This window comes from Rhyacophila brunnea, unplaced genomic scaffold (genome assembly GCF_057557595.1).
Source record: "Rhyacophila brunnea isolate RB1 unplaced genomic scaffold, BYU_Rbru_1.0 scaffold_4, whole genome shotgun sequence".
NCBI classification, from domain to species: domain Eukaryota; kingdom Metazoa; phylum Arthropoda; class Insecta; order Trichoptera; family Rhyacophilidae; genus Rhyacophila; species Rhyacophila brunnea.
This window is the reverse complement of record NW_028233068.1, coordinates 31,973,342-32,000,085: the sequence shown is the minus strand read 5'-3', so window position 1 is coordinate 32,000,085 and position 26,744 is coordinate 31,973,342. Positions and strand designations below refer to the sequence as shown.

The window sequence follows — 26,744 nt, the reverse complement described above, 5'->3', positions numbered from 1 at the left end:
TCGATTGCAGATTGAAAATTTTTGGTAAATAATATCCATTACCCTCCCGATATTATTTTGCGATTTCCACGCTGAAACGTTTGAGGAGCGCGAGCGTTATACAAAAGCGAAACGGCACCATTCTACGCGCATTAAATAACACAAGTAAGAGGAGTGTAGAGCACAGCCTCCATAGTATTTTAGCAAGACAAAATTTACGCGAGGATCTGTACCTACCTTCACTCTGGAAAATGGAATATGGATTCAGTTCAGTTTAGTTTGCGCGCCTTCTTGCGAAGGTCGGTTACATAGGGACGTTTTTTCATCCCCTAAATTGAAAATATCGGCGTGCGTTCCAAATACACAGTGAAATTGCCGCAAAATATTTCATCATTTTCAAAAATCGTGAATGAACATTGGTTTCCAAGTTATTTTTTCGTGTGGAAATTAATTCAAATAGTGCTTAGAGGTTTTTTGAACGGATTTAGGGGGCTTTTTTTGGTGAGTAAATAAATACTGTTTCGGCATATTATTCTTAGGTTATGTTGTATTGGAAATTGTGCTTGATTGTTGAACAGGAATTTATAAAATAAATAATTATTACAATATGAATGTTTTTTTAATGATAAAAGCCTTTTGAGATAACTGAATATTTTAATAAATACGATAGGTTATAAGAATATTTTTTTAAATATTTGTCTGTCAGGCTGTATATTTCATCATCAAATAGGTTTAGAAAAATATTTTTAAAATAAGTTAAAATTATTTTTGGACAAACATGCGTAAGTATAAAGAAAGATTAAGAAAATGAAAATACTTTTTTTCAAATATTTTTATTAGCTGCTTGGTATATAGGTAAGTATGCCCAATATATTTTATTGTATGAAACATGTCTATAAAATAATCTTGACTTACCTATAATTATGCACGTCTCCATAAATATGATTTTGATCTTTAACGCCAATTTAAGTTTCAACTTTACGTATGAAGGTAGGTATCTCAAAGAATCCTCATTTTTAAGATAACCTGTGCGTGTATAACTATTATAATATTATCGTACCTATGTGTTAATACAGCGGATTATACTTACGGATAAAATTGTTTTAACACTTTGATTATTTATTTCATTGATCAATGACCGCGGCTACAATAATTGATCTTATAAATACATGAAGCAGGGGTAAGGGCGTAAATAGGGTGACCATAGTGTAAAAGAATTTCTGTAACGTACATTTTTGACGTTATAAATTTACAGATTAAGTAAATATAGTTATTTATATGAAGATTCTAAAGTAAATCAATATTCACTCAGTGACGTCCCGTGGGGGCAGGCAAATTTAAAAAAAAACTTGAATCGTAAAATATTTTTTTGATAAATAAATTCAGCTTACTGTTGAGAGGCATTTCCAAATCCTTAGATAATGCATATTGTACCTATTTAGAATAAATCAATAACACTAGATTGACTATATCAATAAGGAGTCCATTGTTTTGCTAAGGTACAAATACTACTCAGGTACCTAAGTGACAGAATAATAAAACAACAGCACTGCTATTGAAAAGACTCGAAAATATTATCTAGATGCCTATCTAGAAAAACTAATAATTAGGGTCGGTATAATGAAAAAACGAGATGGGACTTGTCTGCCTAAGGACGCCACTGATTGACTTCAATGTTACCACCACATTGACTGCTGACTAGATAATTACTTTTTAATTACCACATTTAAATAGTATGCTAATTATATCGAAAGGCCGTCTAATCGTTACGCGCTGGGCGCGTCTTTAGATATATAGATATATTGGTACACGTGGGAGAAACGGTAAAATAATAAAGAATGCAGAGAACTTCATTATCTCTCTACCAAAATACTCAGATTTACATATATTTCATATACCTACACCTAAGTAGGTACTTAAGTATATTATATTGTAGGATACATTTTAGAAACATATTTAAATGGCTATCAATTAATTGTCGACGTATGTACCTATGTATGTAACTGTTCGTATTGTTCGTATTTCAAGTCAGGTTTGGAGGACCACTTCCGAAATTTCGCTTTCACTATAAGCCGCTACGAAATCTTTAGCCCATTAAAGACAATCGGCGCCAATTTGACGCCATTTGGTTAATGTTAATACATTTTTTATGTATTTCCTAAAAAACAACAAATTTACCTACATATTAAAAAACAATTATAGATTAAAATTATTCAATATACTACATATTTTTCTCAAAAATTTAAATGAAACATAATGTAGGTAATAAAAAAGTTGTAGTAATTTTAGTAAACTCCACAAAATATGTAAAATTTACCTCAAAATTTATTATATCTAGCTGTTGCGACTGTTGGAACTCAGATTCTGAAAAATCCCAAACAAGGAAAATCGCATCGAATCTGGAGCATTTATTATTTTATTACTAATTAGTATTATTTGTCCTCGTATTCTGAATGCTAAGAATATAATAATATGTACGACATGCATACATGCTGATTTAATATATGTGCTTATTAGCTTATTGCATCAAATAATGATCCATTTATCCTAAACTTCCTCCATAAACTAAGAATTCATATAAATTACAATTGATTCAAGGTATGTACGAGTACCAGTAGCAAACTTCAAATTCTGCTCTTTCCCCGCAAAAAAATAATTTCCAGAATAGTTTTATTTTGTTCAAAGACTATTTTTAAAAACTAAACTTAAATTAAATCATATATTAATTATTCAAATTGTAGAACTCCATTACAATCGTTTTGAAACAAAGTTTTTCATGATTTGCGATGTTTGAGTTATTTATAAGTAATACATACCTTTTTCCCTAAATTAACTATCTTTTTATTGGTAATAATATATTTACCACAAAAAATCTTACAGGTTCAAAAATATGTTGCACCTACCTTTGGCGCCATTATATTTTTTTAGATGTATATTTTTACTAAACAAACTTGTGTCGTAGGCAACTTTTTTACTGTAAGTGGATCAAATTTATAAGAAAAATGTAAGCAAATATTACTTTTTACTAGAATACAAAAGAAATTGGACGATATCAACATCGTGTTGTGGCATTTTACAATAATTGTGTTGGTAATTGAAAGATCTGTGTAACCGCAAAGAATAGAATGGTTCATTCGAGTCACCCTCGATGTGTGTTTCGACAAGCATTATTTTAATGTAACTACAATTTACGTAAGTGTGTCAAAAATACATAGTCAATTTATAATATTTGCGAACATCTATTTTTGTTTAAAAAGTGTTACCCACTGCGGGGTCTCGAGCCATGTAGTTCCGCCACTGGTGAACACCATTATACATTTTAATCTTTTTTAGTAACCCATGATTCACCTTTAGACATCTTCCAGCACTATGTACATTAACCTGTGTTAAATATTGTACAACCGACAGATGAAATTAATAAAATATAAAACAATAGTGTCACTTGTGATTTATTGAATCTTGCGAATAATAACTACCTACGTAAACCATCTCTCAGTTGACGCATTGACACCCTATAAAGGTCACTTTGACATTTTTATCAAGGGCACAGAGGGTAGGAGTATTATAATACTCTCTTCCCTTACTTGAATGGTAGTCCGAGTCAAGCTACTGGCACATCATTTAACTGAAATATAAAAATATTATTTTATCGCGATATTATTATAATCAAATAAATATGTATTGGATATTGAGAATTCAAATTTATAATTAATTGTGCTTGGAATATTTCCATTCGGTTGACATTATATATTATTATATTTATCAAATAGTTTATAAGTCTCTAAATTATCAGATCTATTAACTACAATGTAAACAGTTGTTATTATTTAGTTTCCTCCTTTATCTGCTGCCTCCATGTCCCTGCCCACATATCAATTCTCACAGAACGTCACTGCATGTACCTACTTGCAATTTATCATTGATCATCGAGTAATTAGTAAAGTATTTTATACCCAATGCTATATTATATTTTATGCATATTTCCAAAATTAGTAATAACTTTTTCTTATTCTTTCACCCTGTCACGCCCCAGCATTGGGGCATAGGCAGCGCTCAAAATGAACAAGTTTATGAACCGGAACGCTCGATATTTTTTTCTAAAATATCAACATAGCTATTTGATTATATGTATGGTGGCGTATAAAAACAAGTGAGTTAGCTTTTTTGTTATATCGCCCATCTAGCTCAAATGATCAAAGTATTTTTTCCACAAAACGGAGAGTTAATTTTGAAGATTTCACGAAACGGAACGGCGCTCCAGGCTAAGCCCCTGCCAGCCCCTTCCTTGTGGGAACGGAACCTCGGGAACACTCCATAAACATAAAGTATGTTCGATGTAGTTACCATGCTTCCGACTAGTTCTGTATTTCAATATTTTCGAAATGGTAAAGTTTACGAACCGGAGCGCTAAACAGTTTTCTATAGATATTTACACAGTTATCAAATTGTATGTGTAATTCATAAAAATAAGTGTGTTAGGGTTTCTATTATATGGCCCATCTAGCTCAGACGGTCAAATTATTTTTTTCCATGAGACGGAGCGATAATTTTACCGATTTCACGAACAGGAACGGCGCTCTGGTCCATTTCGAGACCTGTAATTCATGAATCAGAACAAATTTCCCAAATTAAGAAGAGAACAATGTCGCTCCCGTCACTTTGAGCCGTGGACTAAAATGGCATTATTATCACATCATTGACAATATTATTGACTTCACAAACAAGCTAGTTCCATTGAATATTTTGAAAAACACGTTTTAAGAAAACTGACAGATTTAAAATACATATTTAACGAGTTACTCTCAGTGATTTGAAATTTATTTTTGTGTGCAGGATTTTTTGTGGCTTTTGTTCACTATCTTGAAAAAAGATCTCTTTGTATGAGAGTATAAGCGGTAAATAGAATAGTGTTGTGCTCATCTATTCACCGATCGATGGCTAACAAGATTAAAATGTATTTTAGCTCATTGTACTTATTTACGCACTTACATAAAAATAAAGGGTGGGTTTGAGTCGTCATAGGGGGCAGATAGATGCGTCAGCCCGAACTACTATATTTCCATTGCTCATAGTTCTAAGTATTGGTACCTACCTATATCAAATGCGTTATTTTCATGTTTTAACTGTGAAATCATCATTTGTCACTGTTCTGGCAGAAGACACTAATTCGAAAAAATGACATATTGAGTTAGTACCAAAATGTTCCTTATTTCAAACTTTACCGTCTGGAAACCTTCTTAATAAATAAACAGTATTTATTTTAAAGTCATCCTTTTTACGATTACTTAATAAACTCACATGATAGACCATTATTTCAAACTTTTTAACAACTTCAAAGTCAAATTACTCAAAACTAGTATTCTCCAGTTAGTGTGTTCTGCCATAATAGAGACGCATTTATGTAATACCTACCTATAAAGTTAAATAGAAAACAGTCAATTACTAGACCAGTATATCTTTTCAAGAGATTCACCATTTTCTTAATGGTAAATCATGATACTTTATAAAAAGAATTATCACTTTATATTCATCACCACAGAACAGATTAATAAATTAATAGAATTCTGATAGGCTATATCCCGATACAGTACATTTTGACGCAGGGTTTTGGATGTGTGAGTGTCCTACGAAAATGAACCACGCTTTATAGACATGCAATAGTGTGCATTGCAATCTTCAATACATCAATATTAAACGAGCGTCATTGCATAAACCGAGAGCAGTTGTTAGTATTCGACGTATGACGTATTCTTGACACGTGTTTAAGTTTATCTCGTTTATTCCACACTCGAGATTAGGAAATCCAATCCCGAGCCAAAATTCTGATCTTGGGATTTCAGGATTACAATTTGACAATCCCGGGATCCCGGGACTGGTCCCGAGATTGGCATTTTTTCCATTGTTAATATAAAAATTTTATATTTACAATTAACATTGATAAAATCGGTCAAAAATAAATCTAGTGTAATTTATACTATTTAAATTTATTGTTAATATTGAATATCTACGTTCAATCTTGGAAATACATAAGTTTAATGGAGTAAATAATATTGTGAATTTAATATGAGATTGCTGTTTCTGATAGTAAAGACTTAATGAATGGATTAGCGAGATTTAAAATAGTAAAGTAAATAATCATGGTGTACTTATGGCCTTTCCGCTTCATAAATGTAATTAGTCGGCCAAACATGAAACTGCCGTAAAACGTATGAGATCATAGTGGAATTACTTTGTTAAAAGTGCAAAGCATTGTTTTTTCCCAATCTTTCTCATTTTTATTAAATTATATGAAAAAATAAAATGAATCGGCAACTTACACATGGGTATAAATCAAACTTCATTCAAACTCAGTTTATTTATAATGTAGTGATTTGTTATTAAAAGTATTTTTTCTGTTATATTTTCGTTTTTATTTTATTTTCCATAAAAAATGATAAAAAAATCAATCCCGAAAGTTTCGGGATTATGTTTATCAATCCCGGGATTCATAGCTATCGAAAATAGCTCGGGATCCCGGGATTCGAATCCCTACTAGAGATCAATTAATTGCCTGCTTCCCCACACCCGTTCGGTATTTCAGTTCCTATTATTTATGAGTTCACTGTTCACCACACATTTAAAGATTGTTTTATAATACGCCTTTCGATCCCATGGCGAGGTTTAACAAGTATAATTACCAAAATATACGTTTTATTTTGTATAATGTTACAATTTTACCGATGTCAATATTGTGTAATGCGCGTAGACAAGAACCTATGTAATGTGGGAAAAGGGTATTTGGTATAAATAGTTGATATCAAGGAAAACAAAAATAATGATACCTAACTGGGTTATTTTCTTGGTGAATCTGTAATAAGATTTACATCTTGATTGTAGACAAATATGAGATAAACTTAAGCACGTGTTACAGTACCTATATTATGTTTTTTTTCAATAGTTACATACGTAGGTATACAGGTATCATAATATGCATTAAAGTGTGTCACGTAAACAAAACGCGCATTCAATATTGATAACATTTGAGGACACTCGGCGCGCTTTGTGTTGGATGGGCTAACCATCACAAAGTAGTATACCGAATCTGGTTTCAAAACCTTGGTCCATAGCGACTGACTTTCACAATGTTATCTTAATGTTAATCTAACACGCTAATGTGTCATAAAATTTAATTAGAACTGTAGATATATCCGATCAAATATTACTTCTTAAATTATCTTAAATTTAGTTTTTACAATTTGTTCTGTATGGTTTCCGTGTGTACTGTATATTATGTACCCTGTACTGGTGTACAGGTAAGGAATCTATCTACCAATTAGGTATTTGTTCAGTAACAAAAACAGTCTTGATTCTACTTTCAATGAGTCTCAAAAATTATTTGAATGCCCGTCTCCTGTATTGTTAAGGGAATCTTTAGAAAAAGTCTACCCCATGCAGTATTCCTGATTTCCACGTTATACCCCCTATTTGATGGCAGTCAAATAATAATAATTCACAACTTCTCAAAGCTTAATATAATAAATTCCCAGCCATTTTGGCGACATATTTAGAATATACCGACTGTTCACGTAATCTTAATATTGCATTTTTGGAAAATCATTCTCTGTGAATGAACTACATTAAATTTATTATATTTACCATTGATAACCGTTGATTTAAAAGTATTTTTTTTACTATTATGTGCAGTGACGTCACAAGGCAAAGGCAAAGGCAGACAGATATACTCGTAGAATTCCGTGTCCTTAGTCTCAAATTGTATGCGAATTTGTTTTTTACTATCCATTTTTATCGTTATCTTAAATAAACAAACGCAACGAAAATCTTGACTTAGACATGTCCCTACTGAGGATTAAAGTATTTCAACTAAACCTACACTCAAGCAGCGGTGGTTTTAGGTACGTATAGGTCTGATGCACTGACATGTTTGGAGGCCTTCTTATGATTAAAAAAAACTATGATGTCGATACTTTCTAACGGAGCTACCACATCGCCTGCTATATGAAAAACCGCCATCGATTTCAATAGTTGGAATGATCGCATTCGTTTCTTCATGTTCCGCCCCTAAGCAATACATGACCTGCCACCCTCACGGGACTTCACTGAATATATGAGACTCACATAGTAGTTAAAAGTGAGTATTTACTTGGAAAGTTTGAGTTCTGCATATTTTAACTGTGGGATGTTTAGGCGATATTGTTCTATAATTTAGTATTCCAGATGGTGACCTCTATTTCACGGTCGGATCTCAGCGATAAGTCTTATAATGGTTTGTGTGATTTTGTTGCCAATAATAATTATAAGTACATATCGCTTTCTTGAAACATATCTTTATCAAACAATCTTAAATGTTAAACATTTTCCTACGCAACACAAAAATATAAATGAGTAAGTTATGTAAATGTAAAGAAAACTTTACTAGGTATATTATCATAACAATTTTCTTTGCGTACGTTTCAAGGTTAATTATTACAATATTTTGATACGAAACAAGATTTCTTTAACTTGAATAGGTATACACATATTAAAAGTGACTTTTTGCCTATTCATACCTATCTCGATAATAGGTACCTACGGTTTCTCTATACATAAATAATTACAAGATAAAAATAACTTTTTATATACAACGTTTTTAAAGTTTTTGTTGAATCATATAAACTTGACTTGACTAGCTTAAACGATCAAAAAAAATTGTACTTAATAATACTGAAATGTCATTTTGACATATTGATATACCATATTGATTTCCATAGTAACTACTGAATATAAAGTATAAATGAAATACTGAAAATAAAAATAGAAATACTAAAAACTGAATAAACATAGAATACTGAAATGTCATTATGACATTTCATATTGATTTCCATAGTAACGCACGTATATATTAATAATTTAGTTGCTAGGACCCCAGACCCCTAGCAACCAATAATAGGGTATCGAAATAACTTTTCATACAAAACAGAATTAACTGAAAATGAATTCAATTCTACTTAAAGATGGCTAAAAGTATTAAAAAAATGCATTGGCATCGTGTTCTGATATATTCTAAAAGTTTCAAATGTCTAGCTAGTCGGGAAGTTAGTTAAAAATTGATTGCAAGATTTGTACCGGACAAACAACCACCGGACAAATAAGAATACGAGCTAAGAAAAACGTTGCAATATGTAGGTACGTGGGTGGGTATCAATATTTCTATTGATGTTCTGTAAATTAAAAACAGTTATTTTTTGATAATATATATTATTAACATAGTGTAGACTGTAGAACCTATGGTAGCCATAAATAAAGGATTTTTTAACACAACGGTCAGTAGTTCCGTATAAGAGCGTACGCGGGGTGACAACCCCATATACCTAAATAGTAAAGCTTTATTATTGTATACAAAATATACAAATCTCCGCAGTCTCATAAATCCACATTGTGTTTAACCTTTCCCTTACCATGGTAAAAAAATTACGCCCGTTCCCATGCCGTCCACTCAGTGTCCCGCTAGAAATTTGGCATTTTAAGGCATTTTAAAAGCTAATTGATTGCTTCAAAAGGTAAAGTATGTTTTTAAATACTATTTAGTCATCGTTTAACATGTTATTCTGTGTATATCACATGCAATTATCTTATAATCGTGTATAATAATCGGACATCGATAAATGTACGTCATAACCAAACCACGGTGTGTCTCGATCTGTTTTAAATGGAACAACGAACACACGCTGTCATTTCACGGAGAGTGGGGATGGCTAATTCATCCGAAGCGGACGAGGGTGTTGTAAGGTAGAATAACACGTGTGCAGGCGTTCGTTATTACGTTCGCCACATAAAATAATAGATACCTAGCATATTATGAAATAATATTGGCTTCGATATATTTTAATGAACACATTAAGTTTTATTGCTTACATTTTGTCCAATATATAGTGGACAAAAACATATATCTAAATATATATCAAACTCAAAATTTTATGAAAACGTTTTTAGGGCTTCTGAAACTAGGCGCTTCACTTGAAGAGTTAAAAAATACCAACAACATGACGTGTAATAATAATATGTATTTTATATTTAACGAAAAGAGAAGTATGAATGAAAAAGTGTGCACAAAATTGTAGGATTGCCCAAAGCGTACCGAAACTATTATGGTTTTATTTCGGCCTGGGTTTATCTGATTTTTAAAAACTATATAACACCATATTATGTAAATTATTGTAGTATTAGTTCAATAAAAACAAATAGGTACGTATGACTCACAATGCACTATTTATGTCGGATCTTAACAGTCTACCTCCACACTTCACCACTGAGAAATAATATAATAGTATATTATTATGTATATACCTACATCAGATTGAGTATGATAATATTTATTTATATAATAATATTATTTGGTAAGTACTTATGAAATTAGAATGATTCAGTAATCTTAATATGAATTTCTTGTACCTACATACAATCCACCGATATTATGGACATATTATTATATATAGTTAATAATAATATATAATATTATAACACAATATCATGTAAACACAACAGGTTCACTATGATTATTTATTTACATATTAGGTATGTAAGTAGGTACCTACTTTATAATTTTATTATTGGTACTTGTAAAATTAAAAAATAAAAATGCTGCAAACACTAAATAAACACAAAACATAAACACTAAAAATATTTTTTGCAACTGTGTGTCTACTTCATAAACAAAAGAAACTCCACGTGTACTACCTAGTTGCACTTAAATTGCATTTGCTGACTCATTATTATTTTCGGATGAAAGCTATTATTAGTGATTTACGACGACAATACAATTTATTACGGTTCAACCATGGACCAACAAAATAATGTCTCATTTATAATCTTTTATAATTAAAAAAAACTAATATAGGTAGGTATTAGTAATATCGTCAAAAAAAGGATATTTTAGAATATCGTATTAACCGCACCGCACCGCAATTTACAAAGCTACAGTTAACTATAGATACAAATATATTATTATTGATGCTAGTCATTAGAACATACCTACATTTTCTGTAGCTGTCTGATTTCAATGCAGGGTATTTATTTAAACGGGTTTAATATTTGGGTTTGAATACAACATTTGAATGGGTAGGTACATCAATATTATGAAATTTATCGCATTGTATTATTTTCCTAAAATTCTAAAACAGAATGAAATAATATTACCCTTGCCAATATTTAACATATTGCATTGCCTAATATGAAAATAGTATAAACATGTAGAACATGTGAATACGCCACGCCACATGCTGTGCTGTTTTTATTTAGCCCGCTCGAGAATTTTTTTCAATTGCCTATGTCCCACAAACTGATGTAATCTTTACAAACCTTGTAGCAAGGGTCAGTATTCTAAATCCGGGAAAAAAGGTTTTATGACTTGACTAGACAATGGTCAATAGCATTGGATCCTTTTCGTTAATTGTTTATGAATAAACGCCACATGTAGCGAAGTTAACACGGTAAAATGAACACTAATAACATTGCGTTAAGGGTTGCTTTGGCATTTATCGTCAGATGTATTTGAACAATGTATACTTCAAGGTTCGATATATTATGGGAGGCTATAACTGATTGCATTATTCACAGAATTATGTTGAACAAAGACATACATTTCTATCTCTGACTAACAAATGACATTTTAAAATAGTGTCTCATGTTTACATTACTATTATGCGCGTTTCTCTAACGTATATCTTTCTAGATAGTCCTATCACTGTCTTATCAAAATATTGATTAGACTTTCGAAAAATGATTAATTTTACATATAAAACATTCAATTCAACCACCTATATATTTTTCTTTTTATGCCTAAATATTTTATCTACAAATAGCTAAAAGTAGACGTTTATATACATAATAATAAGTGGGGTATCTATGATTTAAGGTCATTTCTAAACTGCGAGACCATCGTGGCAACGGGAGTGTTAATCGTATTCAATATAATCCTCTATTTGATTTTTCGCATTGCGATTTTTACAGAGCTCTGACGTATTCAATCGCAAATCAGTGGTGGTTTTCTTAAACTTCGCGTCGTCCGAAAGTTTCAGAATCATATTTTTTAGTAAGTAGTCTTTATGTGTAAAAATTCTCACAATACAACTCTATAACTGTCAATCAGTCACGGATTATCACGAATGCAAAATTTCGCAAGGGGATCTCCGACCTGTCATTAATAAATATGAACAAATTACATATATATAATAGTGCTTAGATATACACGTGCATGGATTTACTTGCACCAATACTGTGCATTTTCAACTATTGCGATAATAACTGTTTACACATAAAAGTACTGACTTTCTCGCCAATCTCATTCTTCAAGAGTAAGCGAGACGCGATGTTGTCATTGTATGGTATTATTTGACAGGTCGTGAAAATCGGTTAATCTCAAAATTAGTCTCTGCGTGGTGTAGTTCGTTTTTTTCCGGCAGGCTCGCCACTATCGTTCTACTACGCAGGTGCAGATATCTCACAGTTCAATTGTCGCGTGAAAATTTAGAAGCTTCTGAATTTTTTTGATCCATGCATGCAATTTTTCAATTTGCACGATACTACGTGCATTTTTTCTATATGACCGCGATAATAAGTACTGTCAACAGTAGGTATACATGCACGTGTAAACGCGGTATAATACATTTAATTAAATGCAATAAATCTGACATTGTAGATAACTACATTCTGTTATAATAATAAAGAAAAACCCTGTATACTGAAAAAGTTTAATCGCTATCTTAGGGGGATCGAAATTAGTCAGCGCCTGTAACCTATGCTTATCTTAAACCGTTACTGTGAATTGTGATAGGTTAAATGTTTTATAAGTTTGACAGATTTTCCAATAAAAGGAGGGAACTTCGTTAGACAAAACAACAACACTACTTTAAGGTAGATAATATACCATACATGTAATCTAATTAAGACGCGTGTTAATCTATTAACATATTATTTTGTAAACATTTTTTTATCACAAATTACTACCTAATCAATAATATCTAAATGTTGTTTTGATCTTTGATATTCTATGGAATTTTTACATTTAGTATATGTCATACCTATACTAAATGTAACTGGTTTTATATTTAAATTGTATATTAAAAAACGTCTGTAAAAATGAGATTTTAACATATTTATGAATATAACTCATAATTATTCAATTGTGCAAATTAACGTTTTTCTATAATACTAATAATCACAAGATGTCATTTAGGTACGATCTGATATAATATGTACCAACTTATTGATTATATTAAGACTAAAGTTTTCTATCTGCGATATATAAATCGACTTTTTGTAGAATATATAAATAAAATAACCTATTAAGCGGGCACTTACTACAAGAATTCATTTACTGTCATTCCATATACCCAGGGCTTTTTTTTTAAAAAAAAAGGTGCCAGAACTCACTTCATGTCAAGCTTTTTACTAAATAAAATTATATTCAAATGTCACTTAAATGAAATTTAAAGGAGCTATGCCACGAAGCGAACAAAAAAAGGTTGATTTTTACGATAATTTTTTATTTTAGTCAAAACAAAGCTACAGAAACAATAAAATACATACATTATATTTGAAATATATTGTACAAATAAGACTAAATAAGACTAACTTTAAAATATAATTGTAAATACATATGTAATGTATTTATTTATGAACTTGAATAAAAGTTTAGAGTGATTTCCAAAGTTTTTTCCAATTCTCGTCTGATACATCATCTCGATTCCTTTTCTTAGTGTTAGAGTCTAAGGCCGAATGTCTTCCTTTAAGTAACCACCTATCAACATATTTTGAAGGATCGAAAAGTGTCAAGGGTGGTCCCACGAGTTTGATGAACAAGAGTGCCGAAACTGTTTTAGTGTTTAACGAAGCTCTTGTTGGGGTAATAATAAGATTCATTTGCGAAAACCCCCGTTCACATTCACTTGAAGAAATGGGAATAGAATTCAGAGCATATACCAAACGCAAGAGTTTTTCAGAATATGTCTTTTCGAGAATGTATTCGCGAAATCCACGAATCATTTCTCGTTCATCTAGTTGTAGCCTGATCGAAATGTTTCTAATTTCCATCTCTCCAAATGTCAACCGATTATCAATGTCTTCAGGCCAATATTTTTGGTCAAGTACGCGAGCCCAAAGTGCAAACTCAACATCTTTATTATCTAGCAGCCTTTTTTCAATTGACGTTTTCAACGTGGAATAAAATATTTTCGGATCAATAGGAGGATCATTTTTAGAAACTTTTTCGTGAAGTAAAACTCCACGAAAATGCAGATTGCTTATAGCAGCTGCAGCACATTTATAATAGGGTCCAAAATTCTGTTTTCTTTCTTCAAAAACTTGAACGAGTTCATTTATTTTTCGATTTGCAATGTAAAGGTTCACATTGCGATTTTGTAGGTCCAAACTAAGTTCCGACAATTCTTGGAGAGCGTCGCACATCAATGCTAGATCCAATAAAAATGCTGTTGATGTTATTATGTTCTTTAAGCCACTGTAAGTACACTTGTCATTTTTATCTCTTGTAGGGTCATTCATCGCTTCTTCAAAATGACGCACAAGGGATTCATAATTATTCCACACAGCCGAAACTGAACGAAAACTAGATGCCACCCATCGGGTACTTAAAACTCTTCCGATTTTCAGTACCTCAACGCCTAGTGATTCTGCACATAAATGCAACTCTCTATTATTTTTCGGCGACGCGTGGTATAAAACATAAAGTTTATCAATAAATGATTTGAATCTATTGATCCCTGAAATTTTTTTTACAACATCACTTACTGATAATTCTAATCTGTGATTAGTACAATGCCAAACTATAATTGAAGGAAATTTTTCTGTCAGCAATTTTTTCACTCCATTTTTAGAACCTAACATCACAGCAGCGCCGTCGCATGCAACCGAAACTAAATATTTTTTTAAATATTCTTCTGTCATCCCATATAAATCAAGAGATTGGAGTAATGATTCAAATATTCCTTTTGCCGTTACGTCTTTAAGTTCAATCAAATCCAAAAACAAATTAATTGGTGAATTCATTCCAACACTTTCGACACAGCATCGAACATACACAATGAGGGTGGTTTTTTGGCTTATGGTGGTAGACTCATCAATTATCAAAGAAATTATATTTTTCGATTGAACAATTTCTTTGAAAACATTTTTTCTCATTTCATCACATATATGATTTACAATGTTAACACATGCGTTAGTGGAATGGAGAATATGACCCATTTCGATCCCATTTAGTTCTTGGAGATTAATTTCACTTTCAAACATATTGAATGATTGATTTTCCTTAGCTACTTTATATGCAGTTCGAAAAATGTTTGCTGTTATTACTTTTTCGCGAGATAACGATTTTAAAAAAGTATTTTCAATCTGCTTTTTTTTGGCTTCAGAAATGATTTTTAACGCTGCTTTGTGTGCAATAGATCCTCTGTGATCGAAAATTTTTTTTCGAAGTGACCCCAATTGTAGCTTCCTCTCTTTCCCAGAATACGTGATTTCATTATTGGCCCATTCTTTGGATATTTTCATTCCCATTGTCGTTTCAGTTCCAAAAGTTCCAACGTTTCTGCAAATTGTGCAGCCAAGTTTCATTTTGTGTACGTTCAACCATTCGTTTTTTGAGCAAAAATCGTTTTTTTGATCTAATGACCAGCAGTCTGGCCAATCGTTTTGAGTTCGACCTTGATCCCCGAGATCAGCTAGAGATGATTCAGGAACATCTACATCTACCGATATTTCCATATCTTCTGTCATCGTTTCTGTTTTGAGCTTTTTATTTGCGGAATCGGCGCCGCTGCCGGTGGTTGAGAAGTAACAGGAAATTTTTTTCATATTTAAACTTGGGGTTGCACTAAATAATATATAAAATAGTTGCACAACACGTAATCGTAACACAAACTGACTAAACAAACGTAAATAACAATATACGCAGATGCTGCCATGCGATAAACGTCAAACTGTCAAAATCATAATACGCAGCATACGTATGAAGCTAGTTACATACGCATGTTTGCTATTTAAACTATACGGTTACTTCACTAACACTAACACGCCAACATTCAAAATGGCTTCCACCTGTACCTTATTTTATCATTTTAACGAATTATTATTGTAATTACTTAAGCGCAAATATTTTTTCGTTTAATTGATTTTGAAATAAAACCGTGAAAAAAGGTGCCGGAACGCCGTTCCACCGCGTTAAATGGAAAAAAAAGCCCTGCATATACCTACTAGTTCCATATATCATTGATTCGATTAATAATTATTTATTTATCCATCTGTTAACATTCAATTGAATTCTTGAATTCGATGACATTCAAGTAATGTAATAAATAAGGCCAATTATATGGTTAAACCATGTACGGAATTTTAACTAAATAGTTATAATTAATTATAAGTAGCATACAATTGCGTATATTTCATACTATTCATAAAATTTTATTTTGAAAATATAGAAGAGGTTACCTACATGTAAATTGTACGGATTACATTTCACCGAGATGGCCGTATGGCATTGACTTTAAAATAATGACTCGTTGTTCGTGAACCATTGCAGACAGTAATAAACCAATTTTATTAGATTCAATTAGAACATTGATTTGATATTTAGTAATATACAATTTATCTAAAATAAATCTTTTATTATTTATTATGAGATTTTTGATAGTTACCACTTGATACTTGCGAGCACATACCTAAATTTTATATAAATATATACATGAGGGCATTTCTAATATACCTGTTCCCTTGTATTCCGGTGGGTTTTATTACTTCTTTTAAGTGTTTTATTTAGACATGAATTTGATCTTACCTACAGCCGTCTATTTCCGATATTACAGCTCACGGTACACTGTGATACGGCCAACTTCATACGTACAATCCAGACACGTGTAGAAGATGCCTATATACATATTTGTCTACGTATACAGTCCGCAACGTGCGTCTACTGGATGCGACTCACTACGGAGTTCAGAAATCTCACAGTTCTTGACTGAGAATCAATATATGACACTTTGATTCATCACCGCCTGCAGAATGCAGCTATAGCCTGTCGCACTCACGGGATGCTGTTGTGTCGCTTGTGTCGTATTTACTCTCTACCACTCTTACGATGCAATACGACTAAACTTGGGGATATAATATAAAAAAATAACATTCACAATATATACATGTATATTATAATATGACTACCGCTTTGATTAATTTGTTAGTCATACAGAAACAACCGGAGATAAAATTTCGGGATTCAGAGCGCTGGAACATAGACACATCGAGAGTATTTTTGATGGAAGCCATGAATATTTGTGTTGTCACACACGCAATAACGATAAACTTTTTATAACTAAATAATACAATAAATAATTCGTTCATTGTTAATATCAGCAGTTGAATGATACCGCAATGTTCATGAATTTTCATGATAACTTATTATCAATATGTCGTCAAAATTAGTGGCTAATGACAATTATTGTGTGTAGTTTTTTAGTTGTCCATTATAAGCACTGTTGTTTGATTTTTGTCTATTTATATATTTTGGATTCAAACTTCACTCAACTAATAAATTGTATACGTTTTTAATAAAAATACGAAGATAATATAATAAATAACATAATAATTCCTCAGTATAAAAATTTTAACCTTTCAAGTATCTACAAAACCAATTACATTCACAAGATTGAATCTAAAAAATTTAGCACAAATAGTTATTCACCAACCTAGTACGATTGAGAATGCATATTATTTCTCAAGAATGTTTTTCTGCTGAAAGTCGCTATCAACGTAAACCATGTTTTTTCAAACGAAAGAAGTCAAGTCACGTTTACTGAGATGCAGTTTTTGTAATCACACTTACCACTACTGTAATGATTTATTCTCAAATATCATGTTCAAAAAATAAAAATAAGATGGAAGAAACGTTTCATAAAAAAATGTTGAAATTTGTCCTTTACAAACTACATTCTACAATATACATCCTCTCGCGCTTATCCATAAGTCCAGCAAACAAAAATATATGATATATTGTCATTAGAGCTCTTTTTAAAAATAAAAAATAGTTTCAAATGCTTTTATTTTTGTCTATGAAGGAGGATAAGCATCAAAGAGACCTCATCTTTTAAGATCGCTCACCGAAATAACATGAATGTGTTCTTATAAAACCATGGCCTTGTTTCTATTTCTACAGCCATGGTATTCGCCTTTTGATTGGACCTCTTTTTTTAAAATTCTCCCCTGTACTTATGTTGTTGAAGGTGGTATTTATTCACTACGTTTCATGTGCCCAAATACTCCACATGTCTGTGCTTTCTAGTGCACAGTGCAAGCTTCTACGCCATACATAGTCAATACTATGCATACTAAATAAATCTCAATCAATAATAATGTATATTATGTAACATTGTAACAGGTATTCAACAACTCCGATAGCTTTTCAGTGTTACAAATTCCCCTAAACCTAAAAGATATTATTCGAACAGTTTTGTACCAGAGAGTTTACAGGGTACCTACACAACAATTGGGGTACCTACCTATTATAAACAAATCTATTTGAAAGAAAGTCTATTTGGATCACAAAATGCTATCTTTATCTACACTGTAAGGTTGAAATTTTATCAAAATGATTGTTCGAAATGCAAAGACTACGTAACAGCAAGCTCTAGCTAGGGAGATCTGAAAATTCGTTGGCTAATTCCTAGATCAAGGCAAGTATCTTGAGGTCACCGTGTGATTTCATTGACATGTTCGATGTTTCCATACATTAAAAAATGCTGAATATCATAATATACTTACGAGATGTCAAATTTTTTTCGATATTTATTTTATTTTGATTTGAAATCCATACATTTAATACAACATTTATTTCACATGAGCAAGGACTATATACCTAGAAAGGTATTGTATTTATTAAATAATGATTAAAAAAAGCTACCCAAGACAATTAAATAAAATAGTAAGTCCATTAAATAAATAAGGATTTCAATATTTTAATGCTTCATTTCTTAAAGGAGAATTCCCATCTTTTCCATTGAGAATTTATGAAAATTCATGTCGTTCTGCGTAATAAATTTTCCGCAAACGCTTGCCTTAATAAGATGTCACTTCCAGATAGAGCCTTCAAACTTAATGATGCCTACACTATGAGTAAATAAATACCTATTTTATAACAATGGCTTGGAATAGGAATGGTTTTAACAAAAAGATATAATGTATGTAACGGTTTTTAAGAGACATCATTTAAATACATAACTGAATTAATAGTATGTTTTATTGAAATTTCTTCCTAAACCAAAACACAATTATTAGCTTTAGCATTAATATGATCAGTGGGCTCTGGTATCCTCAAGTCACCATCACCAGTCCGATCTATCCTCTGCTGTCATTCCTCAATCCGTGAATCCGATCAAGAACTATCTAGCATGAGTACGATAACCATACTTGGTGAAACTTGTAGAGATTAATATTATTTTCCTGTCTATAAAAATTAAGCACCCTTCTCGTTGCTCTCCTTCCTGGACCTCCCAATCAGAATTAAACGAATACTTAAAAAATATATTGCAAAATAATGAAAACAAGTGGTTTTCCAAAGAAAATTAAATGTAATAGACACTGCGCTGACATATTAAAAGGCTGTCCGCTAAATCAAAGAATAATAACGTTTGAAGTTCGAGGAGTTTATATAAGTAATTATAATGTTTTAATTAATTATTGTCAATTGAGCTGAGCATAGAAAAAAATATGCAATATGAGAATTGGACAGTTGATAATATTAAGTTATAATTTATAAGTGAGTAACTGAAGTGATATTTTTAATGGTAAAATCGTGACGAGTGGGAAAACTTAGGATTTAAAAAATATATATAATAATGCTTACATAAGCTTTAAAGTAAAATTTTGGTACCTGCTCAGACCTGATAAAGCTCACCATGTGATCAAAACACGTGTAGTAAAATATATTTTTATTTGTGGTAAATACCAAATATCTTAAAAATATCCTAAAGTTAGTATGATAGTTAGTTATGAATTATATGATAGCTATAAAATCAATGTTAGGCCTGAAGTGAAATAAAAACTTTTATAAAATAGTTTTAGTTCCCACAATAATGTTTTTGAATAGGTAACCACGAGACTCCCCGACTCTTCTTTTGAATAATAATATTTATCTGTTCTCCCTGCTTAGGGTCGTGACCTCAAATGAATGTGCACAATATGGATGCTATTCATATTCCCCCCATACGCGTCGCCACTTCGCATCCCTGAGAACCATATTGATGGAGGAGAGTTCATTGTTTTCTCCATATGGCAACATCATTGAAAAATAATAAATTCCTCTTTTATGCTGCATCATTTTGCCAAACGACCATTATTCCAGCAGCCAGAGTCGTCAAACAATTATGGTATTAATTATAGTCTGGCGCGCACACAGGGGGAGTTTTCGAGTCCGAACCCCCCCCCCCCCTTCAGAAACGGAAAAAATACATATAATTTTGGTAATATTTAGGTACCTACCTATATAACTTCATCAGGACCTATGACTGAGGATCGTGACCCGGGTGATTTGGCTGTGGAACAGCCTTCTGAACGGGTTAGCTCCACACCTATCGGCATTCTACGACGCGGAAGACCTTTGGCCACTGGAAGACTCGTGGCAATCATAAATTGATACAACTATTATGGACATCCGATGTTTGCTTTAATATTTTGATGTGACATGTTTAAAAAAACAAAAAAGCTCGGACACTAACGAATCTAATATGTAATTATGACCTTTAAGCCACGCGCATTCGATAACCACTTGTGGATGAGACAGCTCGTTATAACTCGTGGATGAGCACCCGTAGTTATAGGTGCAAGCCAGATGTTCATTTCTAGATTCAAAGGTGTAGTGTCTGTATGGAGAATATACCTGGAAAAGTGCGAAGACCGTCGATTAAAACGACAAAAAACTATAAGTAGTAGACACGGTAAATGTGGGAGTCAGTGGCACCAGCTCCCTCGCGTAGCCTTAAAAGTCAATAATATATCAGTATGGATATTTTTTCAAAATGTCCCCTAACCATTTTTCTGTGTGCAGCTCCGTCTCGGGATCAATGCGAATAGCGAACTAAACAATGGTTGAAACGACCAAATCAGCGCAGAATCTCTCAAGATACCTCCAGACTAGAGATCTATAACAGAATAATATACAAAAGAGTTTATTTTTAATATTATCCCTTACATATTATAAGAATAAATAATTTGTCATATTTTCCCTTCAACAATTCATATGGAAATATATTTTGCACTCTCATATTATGTCTATAATATTATATATATATATCACCTTTGAATTATCAGGACATATTATTTTTTTGGTCAAACTGTATACGATCGTCATAAAATTAGATACATTCATACATTCTGCACTTCAGTAATTCTCACGGAGTATAATTTTGAGGAAATTTGACACCACATTGTTTAAGCCCATAATTTTATTATAATATAGAGAAGGTGTAATGTCAACATTCTTGTGGAAATGACAAATAGATGCAAAGTGCACAGTCAGCATTTGGTATATGAAAACATATTTGGTATATGATAACATAGTTTGGTGTCCGATAGCCAAGACTGGTAGGTATTAAACTAAATTATTATGCTCAATCAGCGTGGTGATGCCTGAGTGGATTTCAATAGGGTCTGATTAAGTTTAAAATTATTAATCATTAATCATTTTTTGTATTTTTTTAAACAACTAAAAGTCTAGTATTGGCAACTGGCACTGAGTGAACAACGTCTTCCATCCGCGCCGGAAAACAAAAATACATGAACATTTGTATAGGAACATTCTTTCGAACAATATGTGTATTAATAATATGTACAATATTCATTTACTCACTAAATCGACGTATTTTGGCCTGGACTAGTTATTGTTATTACCATTGTAATATCCGAAATACAAGATAGGTTAACTAGTAAATAGATTAAATTAGTCTAATATTTAACTTAATTCTATATTTCATAATATTGTGCAGAAAATTAATTTCTAGGGAATGAAACCATCACGTAATATGGCATATAAAAAATCAAAGACTGCCGGGTGGATCATCCATGTGTAGAGCTTGTGATATCATTTATTATTTTCTTGTTATGCGAATGTCGCGGAGGGTCAAAGATTACAAAAACTACAAGGCAATTGTGATTCGAAAAAGGTTGGGAAACCACCAGATTGTAGTGCATATATTTTTTTTATTTAAAAAAGATTTTATGTATAATACCATACAACTATTTATTACACATATTGCATTGTTATCTATCTTAATAACAGGATAAAATAAATATAACAAAAATACACGGTTTTTTGTTGTCGATAATAAGTCTAATTCCACCCTGAGCACATCTATATAGGGGACATCGATAGGTAACGATCACAGAACAGAGTTTCTGAGTTCCCTGGTAACGATGACAATGCATTTTATCAAAAATATTGTGTTTTAACGAAACGTGTCTAAAATTGGCTATCGCATTGCAAACTTAACTCCTCGTCGGTATTTTATTATTGTGTAGGTACTAGTGCACTTATGAAAAAATACCTTCCTCATCAATCTTGTCTCCAATATCAATCTTAGAATAATTCATTGCCACCTGTGAAGTCATTCCCATTCCAGACATGAGCTATTTTGAAATTTGATCAACGAAATGAAATTTACCACCCTTGTAGACAGCACACTGCAAATATGATTGATGCAATAGGTCTCAGATCGTCTTAGATCACACACCAATTGGCACCAGTTTTATAATGTTTTTTTAATCTTGCGAGACACACATAATGACAATATCCTATTAATAATCATCGCTCTGTGGTGTCTAGCATATTTTGAGAATACGTATAAATGCGTTTTATAAATACCTATCATTATCATTAGCCGGGATCGATCCACTGCTGGATGAAGGTTTCTTCTAGCTCACTTTACTCGTATCGGTATCTAGTTATTCGCTGCCACGTACATCCACCGGACTAGGGAATCCAATCCCGAGCCAAAATTCTGATCCCGGGATTTCGGGATTACAATTTGACAATCCCGGAACTGGTCCCAGGATTGGCATTTTTTCCATTGTTTATATAAAAATTTTATATTTAGAAAATAACATTGATAACATCGGTCAAAAATAAATCTAGTATAATTTATACTATTTAAGACATTTATTGTTATAGATCTACCATCGTAAGTTGGCGGCCGGTCGAATTTGAAACTAAAATTGTCTATCGAGGATAAATTTGTTACAAATGCCATTTAATTTTACAACATGTTTGGATTGTATACGTTCAATCTTGGAAATACACAAGTTTAACGGAGTAAATAATATTGTAATATAAATATTAATGTGAATTTAATAGGAGATTGCTGTTTTTGATAGTAAAGACTTAATGAATGGATTATCGAGATTTAAAATAGAATAGCAAATAATCATGGCGTATTTATGGCCTTTCCGCTTCATAAATCTAATTAGTCAGCCAAATCTGAAACTGCCGTAAAACGTATGATATCATGGTGGAATAACTTTGTTAATAGTGCGAAGCATTGGTTTTTTCCAATCTTTCAATTTTTAATAATTTATGTGAAAAAATAAAATGAATCGGCAACCTACACATGGGTATAAATCAAACTTCATTCAAACTCAGTTTATTTCTAATGTAGTTATTTTTTATTAAAAGTATTTTTTCTGTTATATTTTCGCCTTTACTTTGTTTCCATAAAAATGGATAAAAAAATCAATCCCGAAATCCCGGGATTATGTTTATCAATCCCGGAATATTCATAGGTATCGAAAATAGCTCGGGATCCCGGGATTGGAATCCCTACACCGGACGTTATGAACTCATCGATCTACACATAACATATATAATTTCTCAGAGAAATGAACCCTCAAGTCCAACATTTATGTAATAAAAATACGTGGCTGCCATTTATTGATCTGTATCCACTATCTCTAATAATTAAAACCAATGACGATTAGTTTACAATTACAGAAGAATACCAATAGTATGATGGATATCATCACTACACAATGGTTGGCAAGTATTAGCTTCCTCTTGAAAATTCTCTATCGCAGACGATTCAACGTAGTCATTTTCCAATTATTTTGGCCGAACATCGTCACATCTTGTGCAGTGGGATGAGAGTGCGGGCGTCAATTTTTCGAACAATGCGACCACTCAACTAAAATTCTTCAATGTAATCTAAAATTGCTGCTTGCCGATAGGGAATACTTGCAGCCCATTTTGTCGCGCCTTTTTTGTTATTGGTCCTATCGATCTGACATCTTCAACAATCGATTCTTTGAGTGCAATAGTCGAGCAAACCTCGTAATCCTCCCGTAAACTCCATACCCTCGCCACGCCACCTTATATAGGGCCTCTGCCTTTGTATCGACCATTCAGGCCTTTCATTACCCTCAGTGGATGCATACACAACCTGATTTGTTGGTAAGTCTTCCGGAACTTCATCTATATGGCCGATCCAACGCAGATATGAATAATATGTATTATCATTATTTTGTTACTAATTTAAGTTGGTAATAAAGTATCTTTACCTATTTCAGGAGTGTAGTCAAATCTCTTACAAATAATAATTGATCGAATACCAATAAAAAATTCAAATTCCTCTTTTCGCGCGGACGACTTGACAATATAGTAAAGTTAGTCTCCAGTGTTGCTGCTAATGTTATTTTGTTACTTTTATTTTAACCAAACAAAGTTCAACAAGTAGGTATGACGTATACCTTTATTAAATTTATTGTTTAAAAAAAACATAAAATTGTTTCTTAACGCTCTGATTCGCTACAGTGCAATTTTTTCGATTAATTCAACGCAAATATAAATAATGTAAAGTAACAATTATTACATACCTCAGTAGTTGGTACCAGTCTAAATTGCAATATACATACCTTTCATTAGTCATAGTATAGCGGATAGCCAATACACCTTTCACTTTTAATATAATTATAATTCATATAAATAATAAAACACCTGTCTATAATAATAAATTCGATAAAAACCTGGAATTCTTAATGCGATCGAATGTATGCTTTACTTTTTTGTTTCTTCGGCATGACAGATCTTCAATGGTTACAGGTATGGCAAAAGCAACACCATTTTATTAAGCTCTCCGCTGACTCTTCCCCAGTAGGAATAATTTTATTGTAGGAGCTAGGTGGCGATGTAAGTCTACCGAGGGATATAATAGGGGTAAGACATTTTCTAGTGGTTATGTCAGCGGACAGATTTATAGAATATCGTTTAAATTGCATTTGTGAGCATACGTCGAATGAAATATATATATTTCATGCTTTACACTCCATTTACAAGTGTGGTCATTTGAGAGCCCCCATTCCACCGTATTGTCTCGGGTACGCTCTATCATAGTTATCAATCTATTGGGGGCTTTTCGTGCTTGGTGCTCGAGATTGATTCTGACTAGAGTTAGGTTTCGGGAATTTCCCGACGGGAATTCTCGAGAAATTTTCGGGATTTTCCATCCCGAATCTTGAGAATGGAAATTTTTTACATTTCTTTATTATCAAATATTAATTGAAAAAACGATTTTCTATATGGAAAAAGTGGACAGAAAACACAAAATTCAAGGACTGATCGGGGCATTTAACACAATTAAGCCAACGTGGAATCAAAATGAGCGCAATTTTTGCAACATCAGGGAACTTTGTGTCTCAAAAGCGTACGCGATTGTCAGACACAGCGATTGACAGTCTGTGTTTTTTGAAATTCTATTTTAATAAGTAATGTTTTAAATTATTTTTGTTTTCCTACTTCTATTTTGTTTATCTTCTTACATAAATAAAAAAAACATATTTTATTGGAATTTGTCTGTTTTTACATAGATTTTAGGATTTTTACAAGTTTTTTTTATATTTCCCGATTTATCGAGAATTATTTTCTGGAAATCCCGAATCTCGAGATTGAGATTTTCTCGGGAAATACCCCACTCTACTCAACTCTGCTGCCTTGACCCATTCTACGATTCCTCATAGGTTAGGCTCGCTTCCATTGCGGATAAGTAGGTTCAATTGTTGCCATTAAACTTCTTTCCGGGATTTAAGACTAATTTTTCATATTTGATATCCATGCATGACATGTCGCGGATCCCTCTCTCAATACTTAATTGTCGAGAAAACCATTTATCGTAAAATAATATTAGGTACTTAATAATAAACCTCCAAAGAAGGCTGCCAAGATCCACACCGAAATGTAAGGCCGATGATGATGGTATTGACTGATGACACAGGTCGATTTGTAATAATATTTATTGTATAATAAAAATCTGTCTATTAAAAAGGGGTTTTCCTGTTGTTAAAACTGTTGAAAAAAAACCATTTTAATATGTAGGTACAAAATAAATAATAGAACATAATATTATTCTTTATCTATGATTATACTGCTCAATTCAAGCCTTGGCCTCTATCAACGCCTTCATCCTCTCAAACAAACCGATCTGCACTCTGCACCCCAATCGTTGGATTGGGGTAGGTGCACTCGTACGTATTTTGTTTTACTATAAAAACTCGTTGTACCTACCTGTTAGTTACCGAAACCTCGATTCCCTAGGGCCTAGGCCTATTGCATCATTGCGTGGTCAGTGTATGTTTTTAAAATGTCCACTTGTTGAACGAAAGCGTATCCAATAAGAATTGATTGTATACTATTCACCTACGTAATATCATATTATGAGAAATAAAAAACTAAATTTGACCTAGGCCAACATTGA

The 26,744-nt window shown here is 32.3% G+C and overlaps 1 protein-coding gene across 2 annotated transcripts in view; it reads left to right on the top strand.

The window, feature by feature from the left end:
- Positions 1 to 245: 245 nt before the first annotated feature.
- The window catches only part of LOC147067269 (large neutral amino acids transporter small subunit 1), a 100,670-nt gene continuing 74,171 nt past the window's right edge, over positions 246 to 26,744 (top strand). The window contains exon 1 of one of the 2 annotated variants that reach the window (XM_085954841.1): positions 246 to 480. The gene's annotated coding sequence lies outside the window, so the exon portion shown is untranslated. The remainder of the gene's footprint in view (positions 481 to 26,744) is intronic. The other variant, XM_085954842.1, reaches the window with a different exon arrangement.